The sequence below is a fragment of the Tursiops truncatus genome, chromosome 5 (assembly GCF_011762595.2).
Source record: "Tursiops truncatus isolate mTurTru1 chromosome 5, mTurTru1.mat.Y, whole genome shotgun sequence".
In the NCBI taxonomy this organism is placed as follows: domain Eukaryota; kingdom Metazoa; phylum Chordata; class Mammalia; order Artiodactyla; family Delphinidae; genus Tursiops; species Tursiops truncatus.
The window spans coordinates 48,614,853-48,627,121 of record NC_047038.1 but is presented as its reverse complement, the minus strand read 5'-3'; positions in this window follow the sequence as shown (position 1 = coordinate 48,627,121).

Here is a 12,269-nt window from a genome sequence, read left to right as displayed (position 1 = left end):
ATATATGCAACCTTTTACTGAAAAGGTAAAAAAAAAAAAAGAAAGAAAAAGGTAAGCAATGAAAAGGAGGTATCTGTTTTTCCCCAGAACCTTCAGATCTGTTCACTTTCAGAGGTCACAATATCAATGGTTCATTGTGTCATGAGAAATATTCTATGCTTATAAAACTGTATATAATACTTGTGAGGTCTTTTTAAAGTTTTTTTTTTAAGTTTTTATTTTGAAATAATTTTAGATTTACTGGAAAGTTGCAAATACAGTACAGAACACTCATGCATATCTTAACTGATTTTATCTTATGCTAACAACTTGAAGGAAAATGATACAATTATCATAAGTAAAAATTAACATTACGTTGATAATAATAATAATAAATAACATTTACATTTCATTGATTCCCTGCCCCCAATGCCTTTTTTTCAGGGATCAGTATACAGTCCATAATCCCATATTGCTTTTAGTTGTGTCTCTTTAGCCTTCTCCAAAACAGAGACAATTCCTCAGTTTTTCTGTTATTATTCTTGATGAGTACTAGTCAGTAATTTTAGAGAATGTCTTTCAATTTGAGTTGATCTGATGTTTCCCATGATTAGATTGTATTTATATATTTTTTCAAGAATAGCATGTCTGTCTGCATCGTATCAGAGGTACATGATGTGGATATATCTAAATATTGATGTTCTGCACTGATGTTATAAAAATTTAATACAGATTTTAGTATATTACACACATCACTTTGATATTTATTTAACTTTGAGAGCATTCCATTTCAGCATACTATTTTTCTTTTTCTTTTTTAACTTCTTTATTGGGGTATAATTGCTTTACAATGGTGTGTTAGTTTCTGCTTTATAACGAAGTGAATTAGCTATACATATACGTATATCCCCATATCTCCTCCCTCTTGCATCTCCCTCCCATCCTCCCTATCCCACCCCTCTAGGTGGACACAAAGCACTGAGCTGATGTCCCTGTGCTATGTGGCTGCTTCCCACTAGCTATCTATTTTACATTTGGTAGTGTATATATGTCCATGTTACTCTCTCACTTTGTCCCAGCTTACCCTCCCCTTTCCCCATGTCCTCAAGTCCGTTCTCTACATCTGCGTCTTTATACCTGTCTTGCCCCTAGCTTCTTCAGAACCTTTTTTTTTTCCTTTAGATTCCATATATATGTGTTAGCATACGGTATTTGTTTTTCTCTTTCTGAATTACTTCACTCTGTATGACAGTCTCTATGTCCATTCACCTCACTACAAATAACTCAATTTCGTTTCTTTTTATGGCTAAATAATATTCCACTGTATATATTTGCCACATCTTTATCCATTCATCTGTCAGTGGACGCTTAGGTTGCTTCCATGTCCTGGCTATTGTAAATAGAGCTGCAATGAACATTGTGGTACATGACTCTTTGAATTATGGTTTTCTCAGGGTATATGCCCAGTAGTGGGATTGCTGGGTCATATGGTGGTTCTATTTTTAGTTTTTTAAGGAACCTCCATACTGTTCTCCATAGTGGCTGTATCAATTTACATTCCCACCAATAGTGCAAGAGGGTTCCCTTTTCTCCACACCCTCTCCAGCATTTGTATTTTGTAGATTTTCTGATGATGCCCATTCAAACGGGTGTGAGGTAGTAGTTTTGATTTGCATTTCTCTAATAATAAGTGATGTTGAGCAACTTTTCATGTGCTTCTTAGCCATCCATATGTCTTCTTTGGAGAAATGTCTATTTAGGTCTTCTGCCCATTTTTAGATTGGGTTGTTTGTTTTTTTCTAATATTGTGCTGCATGAGCTGTTTATATACTTTGGAGATTAATCCTTTGTCCATTGATTCGTTTGCAAATATTTTCTCCCATTTTGAGGGTTGTCTTTTTGTCTTGTTTATGGTTTCCTTTGTTGTGCAAAAGCTTTTAAATTTTATTATGCCCCATTTGTTTATTTTTCTTTTTATTTCCATTACTCTAAGAGGTGAATCAAAAAAGATCTTGCTGTGATTTATGTCAAAGAGTGTTCTTCCTATGTTTTCCTGTAAGAGTTTTATAGTGTCCGGTCTTACATTTAGGTCTCTAATCCATTTTGAGTTTATTTTTATGTATGGTGTTAGGGAGTGTTCTAATTTCGTTATTTTACATGTAGCTGTCCAGTTTTCCCAGCACCACTTATTGAAGAGGCTGTCTATTCTCCATTGTATATCCTTGTCTGCTTTATAAAATATAAGGTGACCATATGTGCGTGGGTTTATGTCTGGGCTTTCTATCCTGTTCCATTGGTCTATATTTCTGTTTTTGTGCCAGTACCGTACTGTCTTGATTACTGTAACTTTGTAGTGTAGCCTGGAGTCGGGGAGCCTAATTGCTCCAGCTCCGTTTTTTCTCCTCAAGATTGCTTTGGCTATTCGGGGTCTTTCATGTTTCCATACAAATTGTGAAAGTTTTTGTTCTAGTTCTGTGAAAAATGCCAGTGGTAGTTTGACAGGGATTGCATTGAATCTGTAGATTGCTTTGGGTATAATCATGTTCACAATGTTGATTCTTCCAATGCAACAACATGGTATATGTCTCCATCTGTTTGTATCATCTTTAATTTCTTTCATCAGTGTCTTATAGTTTTCTGCATAGGTGTTTTGTCTCCTTCGGTAGGTTTATTCCTAGGTATTTTATTTTATTTTTGTTGCAGTGGTAAATGGGAGTGTTTCCTTAAACTCTCTTCCAGATTTTTTGTCGTTAGTGTATAGGAATGCAAGAGATTTCTGTGCATTAATTTTGTATCCTCCTACTTTACCAAATTCATTGATTAGCCCTAGTAGTTTTCTGGTAGCATGCTTAGGATTCTGTATGTATAGTATCAAGTCATCTGCAAACAGTAACAGATTTACTTCTTCTTTTCCGATTTGGATTCCTTGCATTTCTTGTTTTTCTCTGATTGCTGTGCCTAGAACTGCCAAAACTATGTTGAATAATAGTTGTGAGAGTGGACAACCTTGTCTTGTCCCTGGTCTTAGAGGAAATGGTTTCAGTTTTTCACCATTGAGAACGATGTTGGCTGTGCGTTTGTCATATATGGCCTTTATTATATTGAGGTAAGTTCCCTCTATGCCTACTTTCTGAAGGGTTTTTATCATAAATGGGTGTTAAATTTTATCAAATGCTTTTTCTGCATCTATTGAGATGATCATATGGTTTTTCTCCTTCAGTTTGTTAATATGTTTTATCATATTGATTGATTTGCATATATTGAAGAATCCTTGCATTCCTGGGATAAACCCCACTTGATCATGGTGTATGATCCTTTTAATATGCTGTTGGATTCTGTTTGCTAGTATTTTGTTGAGGATTTTTGCATCTATGTTCATCAGAGATATTGGCCTGTAGTTTTCTTTCGTTGTGACATCTTTGTCTGGTTTTGGTATCAGGGTGATGTTGGCCTCGCAGAATGAGTTTGGGAGTGTTCCTCCCTCTGCTATATTTTATAAGAGTTTGAGAAGTATAGGTGTTAGCTCCTCTCTAAATGTTTGATAGAATTCGCCTGTGAATCCATCTGGTCCTGGGCTTTTTTTTGTTGGAAGATTCTTCATCACAGTCTCAAATTCAGAGCTTGCGATTGGTCTGTTTATATTTTCTATTTCTTCCTGCTTCCGTCTCAGAAGGTTGTGCTTTTCCAAGAATTTGTCCATTTCTTCCAGGTTGTCCATTTTATTGGCATAGAGTTGCTTTTAGTAATCTCTCATGATCCTTTGTATTTCTGCAGTGTCAGTTGTTACGTCTCCTTTTTCATTTCTAATTCTATTGATTTGAGTCTTCTCCCTTTTTTTCTTGATGAGTCTGGCTAATGGTTTATCAATTTTGTTTATCTTCTCAAAGAACCAGCTTGTAGTTTTATTGATCTTTTCTATTCTTTCCTTCATTTCTTTTTCATTTATTTCTGATCTGATCTTTATGATTTCTTTCCTTCTGCTAACTTTGGGGTTTTTTTGTTCTTCTTTCTCTAATTGCTTTAGGTGTAAGGTTGGGTTGTTTATTTGGGATTTTTCTTGTTTCTTAAATTAGGATTGTAATGCTATAAACTTCCCTCTTAGAACTGCTTTTGCTGCATCCCATAGGTTTTGAGTCGTTGTGTTTTCATTGTTGTTTCTAGGTAATTTTTTATTTCATCTTTGATTTCATTTGATTTGATTTGATTTTGAGTGATCTCTTGGTTATTTAGTAGTGTATTGTTTAACCTCCATATATTTGTATTTTTTACAGATTTTTTTCCTGTAATTGATATCTAGTCTCATAGCGTTGTGCTCAGAAAAGATACTTGGTACGATTTCAGTTTTCTTAAATTTACCAAGGCTTGATTTGTGACCTTGATTTGTGTATTCTGTTGTTTTTCGATGAAATGTCCTATAAATATCAATTAAGTCCATCTTGTTTAATGTATCATTTAAAGCTTGTATTTTCTTTTTTATTTTCATTTTGGATGATCTGTCCACTGGTGAAAGTGGGGTGCTAAAGTCCCCTCCTATGATTGTGTTACTGTCGATTTCCCCTTTTGTGGCTGTTAGCATTCGCCTTATGTACTGAGGGGCTCCTGTGTTGGGTACATCAATATTTACAATTGGTATACCTTCTTCTTGGATTGTTCCCTTGAATATTATGTAATGTCCTTCTTTGTCTCTCATAATAGTCTTTATTTTAAAGTCTATTTTGTCTGATATGAGAATTGCTACTCCAGCTTTCTTTTGATTTCCATTTGCATGGAATATCTTTTTCCATCCCCTCACTTTCAGTCTGTATGTGTCCTTAGGTGTGAAGTGGGTCTCTTGTAGACAGCATATATATGGGTCTTGTTTTTGTATCCATTCCTCCAGTCTATGTCTTTTGGTTGGAGCATTTAATCCATTTACATTAAGGTAGTTATTGATATGTATGTTCCTATTTCCATTTTCTTAATTGTTTTGGGTTTGCTGTTGTAGATCTTTTCCTTCTCTTGTGTTTCTTGCCTAGAGAAGTTACTTTGTTGTAAAGCTGGTTTGGTGGTGCTGAATTCTCTTAGCTTTTGCTTGTCTGTAAAGGTTTTAATTTCTCCGTGGAATCTGAATGAGATCTTTGCTGGGTAGAGTAATCTTTGTTGTAGGATTTTCCCTTTCATCACTTTAAATATGTCCTTCCACTCCCTTCTGTCTTGCAGAGTTTCTGCTGAAAGATCAGCTGTTAACCTTATGGGGATTCCCTTGTATGTTATTTCTTGCTTTTCCCTTGCTGCTTTTAATATTTTTTCTTTGTATTTAATTTTTGATAGTTTGATTCATATGTGTCTTGGCGTGTTTCTCCTTGCATTTGTCCTGTATAGGACTCTCCGCTTCCTGGACTTGATTGACTGTTTCCTTTCCCATGTTAGGGAAGTTTTCAACTATAATCTCTTCAAATATTTTCTCAGTCTCCTTCTTTTTCTCTTCTTCTGGGACCCCTATAATTCAAATGTTGGTGCGTCTAATGTTGTCCCAGTGGTCTCTGAGACTGTCCTCAATTCTTTTCATTCTCTTTTCTTTATTCTGCTTTGCGGTAGTTATTTCCAGTATTTTATCTTCCAGGTCAGTTATCCGTTCTGCCTCAGTTATTCTGCTATTGATTCCTTCTAGAGGATTTTTCGTTTCATTTATTGTGTTCTCTGTCTTCTCATTTTGCTTAACTTACTGTGTTTGGGGTCTTCTTTTCACAGGCTGCAGGTTCGTAGTTCCTGTTGTTTTTGGTGTCTGCCCCCAGTGGCTAGGGAATTTTAGTTTCATTTATTGTGTTCTCTGTCTTCTCATTTTGCTTAACTTACTGTGTTTGGGGTCTCCTTTTCACAGGCTGCAGGTTCGTAGTTCCTGTTGTTTTTGCTGTCTGCCCCCAGTGGCTAAAGTTGGTTCAGTGTGTTGGTAGGCTTCCTGGTGAAGGGGACTGGTGCCTGTGTTCTCATGGATGAGGCTGGATCTTGTGTTTCTGGTGTGCAGGACCGTATCAGGTGGTGTGTTTTGGGGTGTCTGTGACCTTATTATGATTTTAGGCAGCCTCTCTGCTAATGGGTGGGGCTGTGTTCCTGTCTTCCTCGTTGCTTGGCATAGGGTGTCCAGCAGTGTAGCTTGCTGGTCGTTGAGTGGAGCTGGGTCTTAGCATTGAGGTGGAGACCTCTGGGAGAGCTTTCACTGTTTGATATTACGTGGAGCCGGGAGGTCTCTGGTGGACCAACCTCCTGAACTTGGCTCTCCCACCTCTGACGCACAGCCCTGACACCTGGCCACAGCACAAAGACCCTGTCAGCCAGATGGTTGATTTTGGAGGCTGAGAAGTACCTCTGCAAGCTGAAGGTCCAGGAAAGCTGGTGGTGTAGTTCCAGTCCAAGACCCAAGTCTGAAGGCCTGGAGAAACAGGTCGCAAACAAGCTTCCAGTGCAAAGAGGCAGTTACCGGATACCATGACCAACGTGCACGCCTAGACATTTTCCAATTGCACATCGCTGCCTGTCTTGGGATGTGTTGTGGGGAGGCAGAAGATGGCTGTTGTTCCCTCTGGGGTCATAAAAGCTGGTGGCAGAAATATCAGGGAGTGTTCATCTACTTGAACTCTTCTTGGGGGCATACATCTTGCTGGAGGGCATACAGTCTTACAAATTAGGAGCCTCTAAGTGGTTGGCTAAGTGTTGCCCCAGCATACCATTCTTCTTGATGTCTACATAGTATTCAGTTGAACTATAGGTCATGATTTATTTAATTAGTCTACTAATTGTTGAACATCCAGGTTATTTCTGGTTGGTTGTTTTAATTTTAACTAACAATGCTGCAAATGACATTATTTTAAATGTATTTGTGCATGTTTGTGTGTATATATATATAGGGTAAATTTCTAGAAGTGGAATTGCTGGGTCAAAGTTGATGTGCATATTAATTTTGATGATACTGACTAATTTCCTGACAATTTACATGCCCTCCTGAGCCATGTAGCAGAGGGCTTATCATGTGCTGTCTGACACTTTTTGGTCTTTGCCGATAAGAGAAGAGCAGTACTTCATTATGGCTTTCCTTTTACACTTCTATTATGTCTGTCAATAAACTGTTGCAATTTTTGTGAACTTATTATTCTTGGTCTTTGCCCATTTTGCTACTGAGTCATTAGCCTTTTTCGTGTTAAAGAGTTACTTAAATAATGATATAATTAACCCATTGTCATCTAGTTGCCAGTGTTTTCCTCAGTATTTCATTTGTGTTTGGAATGTTTGCAGTTATCTGCTTGTGATGGTTTATTAATTCTTTTATTTTTTTTTACATCTTTATTGGAGCATAATTGCTTTACAATGGTGTCTTTTTTTAACATCTTTATTGGGGTATAATTGCTTTACAATGGTGTGTTAGTTTCTGCTTTATAACAAAGTGAATCAGTTATAACTATACATATGTTCCCTTATCTCTTCCCTCTTGCATCTCACTCCCTCCCACATTCCCTATCCCACGCCTCTAGGTGGTCACAAAGCACCGAGCTGATCTCCCTGTGCTATGCGGCTGCTTCCCACTAGCTATCTATTTTACGCTTGGTAGTGTATATATGTCCATGCCACTCTCTCACTATGTCACAGCTTACCCTTACCCCTCTCCATATCCTCAAGTCCATTCTGTAGTAGGTCTGTGTCTTTATTCCTGTCTTACCGCTAAGTTCTTCATGACATTTTTTTTTTCTTAAATTCCATATATATGTGTTAGCATACGGTATTTGTCTTTCTCTTTCTGACTTACTTCACTCTGTATGACAGACTCTAGGTCCATCCACCTCACTACAAATAACTCAATTTCGTTTCATTTTATGGTTGAGTAATATTTCATTGTATATATGTGCCACATCTTCTTTATCCATTCATCCGATGATGGACACTTAGGTTGTTTCCATCTCTTGGCTATTGTAAATAGAGCTGCAATGAACATTTTGGTACATGACTCTTTTTTTTTTTTTGCGGTACGTGGGCTTCTCACTGTTGTGGCCTCTCCTGTTGCAGAGCACAGGCTCCAGACGTGCAGGCTCAGCGGCATGGCTCACAGGCTCAGCCGCTCCGCGGCACGTGGGATCCTCCCGGACCAGGGCACGAACCTGTGTCCCCTGCATCAGCAGGCAGACTGTCAACCACTGGGCCACCAGGGAAGCCCACATGACTCTTTTTGAATTATGGTTTCCTCAGGGTATACGCCCAGTAGTGGGATTGCTGGGTCATATGGTAGTTCTATTTGTAGTTTTTTAAGGAACCTCCATACTATTCTCCATAGTGGCTGTACCAATTCACATTCCTACCAGCAGTGCAAGAGTGTTCCCTTTTCTCCACACCCTCTCCAGCATTTATTGTTTCTAGATTTTTTGATGATGGCCATTCTGACCGGTGTGAGATGATATCTCATTGTAGTTTTGATTTGCATTTATCTAATGATTAATGATGTTGAGCATTCTTTCATGTGTTTGTTGGCAATCTGTATATCTTCTCTGGAGAAATATCTATTTAGGTCTTCTGCCCATTTTTGGATTGGGTTGTTTGTTTTTTTGTTATTGAGCTGCACGAGCTGCTTGTAAATTTTGGAGATTAATCCTTTGTCAGTTGCTTCATTTGCAAATATTTTCTCCCATTCTGAGGGTTGTCTTTTCGTCTTGTTTATGGATTCCTTTGCTGTGCAAAAGCTTTGAAGTTTCATTAGGTCCCATTTGTTTATTTTTGTTTTTATTTCCATTTCTCTAGGAGGTGGGTCAAAAAGGATCTTGCTGTGATTTATGTCATAGAATGTTCTGCGTATGTTTTCCTCTAAGAGTTTGATAGTTTCTGGCCTTACATCTAGGTCTTTAATCCATTTTGAGTTTATTTTTGTGTATGGTGTTAGGGAGTGTTCTAATCTCATACTTTTACATGTACCTGTCTAGTTTTTCGAGCACCACTTATTGAAGAGGCTGTCCTTTCTCCACTGTACATTCCTGCCTCCTTTATCAAAGATAACGTGACCATGTGTGCGTGGGTTTATCTCTGGGCTTTCTATCCTGTTCCATTGATCTATATTTCTGTTTTTGTGCCAGTACCATACTGTAGCTTTGTAGTATAGTCTGAAGTCAGGGAGCCTGATTCCTCCAGCTCCGTTTTTCTTTCTCAAGATTGCTTTGGCTATTCGGGGTCTTTTGTGTTCCATACAAATTGTGAAATTTTTTTGTTCTAGTTGTGTGAAAAATGCCAGTGGTAGTTTGATAGGGATTGTATTGAATCTGTAAATTGCTTTGGGTAGTACAGTCGTTTTCACAATGTTGATTCTTCCTATCCAAGAACATGGTATATCTATCTCTCCATCTGTTGGTTTCATCTTTAATTTCTTTCATCAGTGTCTTATAGTTTTCTGCATACAGGTCTTTTGTCTCCCTAGGTACTTTTATTCCTAGGTATTTTATTCTTTTTGTTGCAGTAGTAAATGGGAGTGTTTCCTTAATTTCTCTTTCAGATTTTTCATCATTAGTGTATAGGAATGCCAGAGATATCGGTGCATTAATTTTGTATCCTGCTGCTTTACCAAATTCATTGATTAGCTCTAGTAGTTTTCTCGTAGCATCTTTAGGATTCTCTATGTATAGTATCGTGTCATCTGCAAACAGTGACAGCTTTACTGCTTCTTTTCCGATTTGGATTCCTTTTATTTCCTTTTCATCTCTGATTGCTGTGGCTAAAACTTCCAAAACTATGTTGAATAAGAGTGGTGAGAGTGGGCCACATTGTCTTGTTCCTGATCTTAGTGGAAATGCTTTCAGTTTTTCACCATTGAGGACAATTTTGGCTGTGGTTTTGTCATATATGGCCTTTATTATGTTGAGGAAAGTTCCCTCTATGCCCACTTTCTGGAAGGTTTTTATCATAAATGGGTGTTGAATTTTGTTGAATGCTTTCTCTGCGTCTATTGAGATGACCATATGGTTTTTCTCCTTCAATTTGTTAATATGGAGTATCACACTGATTGATTTGCGTATATTGAAGGATCCTTGCATTCCTGGGATAAGCCCCACTTGATCATGGTGTCTGATCCCTTAAATATGCTGTTGGATTCTGCTTGCTAGCTTTGTCTCTTCTAATAGTCTTTATTTTAAAGTCTATTTTGTCTGATATGAGAATTGCTACTCCAGCTTTCTTTGGTTTCCTATTGCATGCAATAACTTTTTCCATCCCCTTACTTTCAGTCTGTATGTGTCTCTAGGTCTGAAGTGGGTCTCTTGTAGACAGCATATATATGGGTCTTGTTTTTGTATCCATTTAGCCAGTCTATGTCTTTTGGTGGGAGCATTTAATTCATTTACATTTAAGGTAATTATTGATGTGTATGTTCCTATTCTCATTTTCTTAATTGTTTGGGGTTTGTTATTGTAGGTCTTTTCCTTCTCTTGTGTTTCTTGCCTAGAGAAGATCCTTTAGAATTTGTTGTAAAGCTGGTTTGTCGGTGCTGAACTCTCTCAGCTTTTGCTTGTCTGTAAAGGTTTTAAATTCTCCATCAAATCTGAATGAGATCCTTGCTGGGTAGAGTAATCTTGGTAATGAAGGTAATCCTTCCTCAGTTTAAATATGTCCTGCCAGTCCCTTCTGGCTTGCAGAATTTCTGCTGAAATATCAGCTGTTAACCTTATGGGGATTCCCTTGTGTGTTATTTGTTGTTTTTCCCTTGCTGCTTTTATTATATATATTTTTTTGTATTTAATTTTTGATAGTTTGATTAATATGTGTCTTGGCGTGTTTCTCCTTGGATTTATCCTGTATGGGACTCTTTGTGCTTCCTGGACTTGATTAACTATTTCCTTTCCCATATTAGGGAAGTTTTCAACTATAAACTCTTCAAATATTTTCTCAGTCCCTTTCTCTTTCTCTTCTTCTTCTGGAATCCCTATAATCGAATGTTGGTGCGTTTAATGTTGTCCCAGAGGTCTCTGAGACTGTCCTCAGTTCTTTTCATTCTTTTTTATTTATTCTTCTCTGCGGTAGTTATTTCCACTATTTTATCTTCCAGGTCACTTATCCGTTCTTCTGCCTCAGTTATTCTGCTATTGATCCCATCTAGAGTATTTTTAATTTCATTTATTGTGTTGTTCTTCGTTGCTTGTTTCATCTTTAGTTTTTCTAGGTCCTTGTTAAATGTTTCTTGCATTTTCTCTATTCCATTTCCAAGATTTTGGATCGTCTTTACTATCATTATTCTGAATTCTTTTTCAGGTAGACTGCCTATTTCCTCTTCATTTGTTAGGTCTGGTGGGTTTTTATGTTGTTCCTTCATCTGCTGTGTGTTTTTTTGTCTTCTCATTTTCCTTATCTTACTGTGTTTGGGGTCTCCTTTTTGCAGGCTGCACGTTAGTAGTTCCCGTTGTTTTTGGTGTCTGTCCCCAGTGGCTAAAGTTGGTTCAGTGGGTTGTGTAGGCTTCCTGGTGGAGGGGACTAGTGCCTGTGTTCTGGTGGATGAGGCTGGATCTTGTCTTTCTGGTGGGCAGGTCCACGTTTGGTGGTGTGTTTTGGGGTGTCTGTGGACTTATGATTTTAGGCAGCCTCTCTGCTAATGGGTGGAGTTGTGTTCCTGTCTTGCTAGTTGTTTGACATAGGGTGTCCAGCACTGTAGCTTTCTGGTTGCTGAGTGAAGTTGGGTGTTTGCATTGAGATGGAGATCTCTGGGAGATTTCCGCTGTTTGATATTACCTGGAGCTCGGAGTTCTCTTTTGGACCAGTGTCCTGAAGTTGGCTCTCCCACCTCAGAGGCACAGCACTGACTCCTGGCTGCAGCACCAAGAGCCTTTCATCCACATGGCTCAGAATAAAAGGGAGAAAAAGTAGAAAGAAGGAAAGAAAGAGGATAAAATAAAATAAAGTAAGATAAAATAAAATAGTTATTAAAATAAAAAACAATTATTAAGAAAAAATTTTTTAGAAAGTGAAAACAAACACAAAAAAAAAACGGACAGATAGAACCCTAGGACACAAATGGTGAAAGCAAAGCTATACAGACAAAATCTCACACAGAAGGATACACATACACACTCTGAAAAAGAGGAAAAGGGGAAAAAATAATAAATCTTGCTCTCAAAGTCCACCTCCTCAATTTGAGATGATTCGTTGTCTATTCAGGTATTCCACAGATGCAGGGTACATCAAGTTGATTGTGGAGATTTAATCCGATGCGTCTGAGGCTGCTGGGAGAGATTTCCCTTTCTCTTCTTTGTTCACACATCTCCCGAGGCTCAGCTTTGGATTTGGCCCCGCCTCTA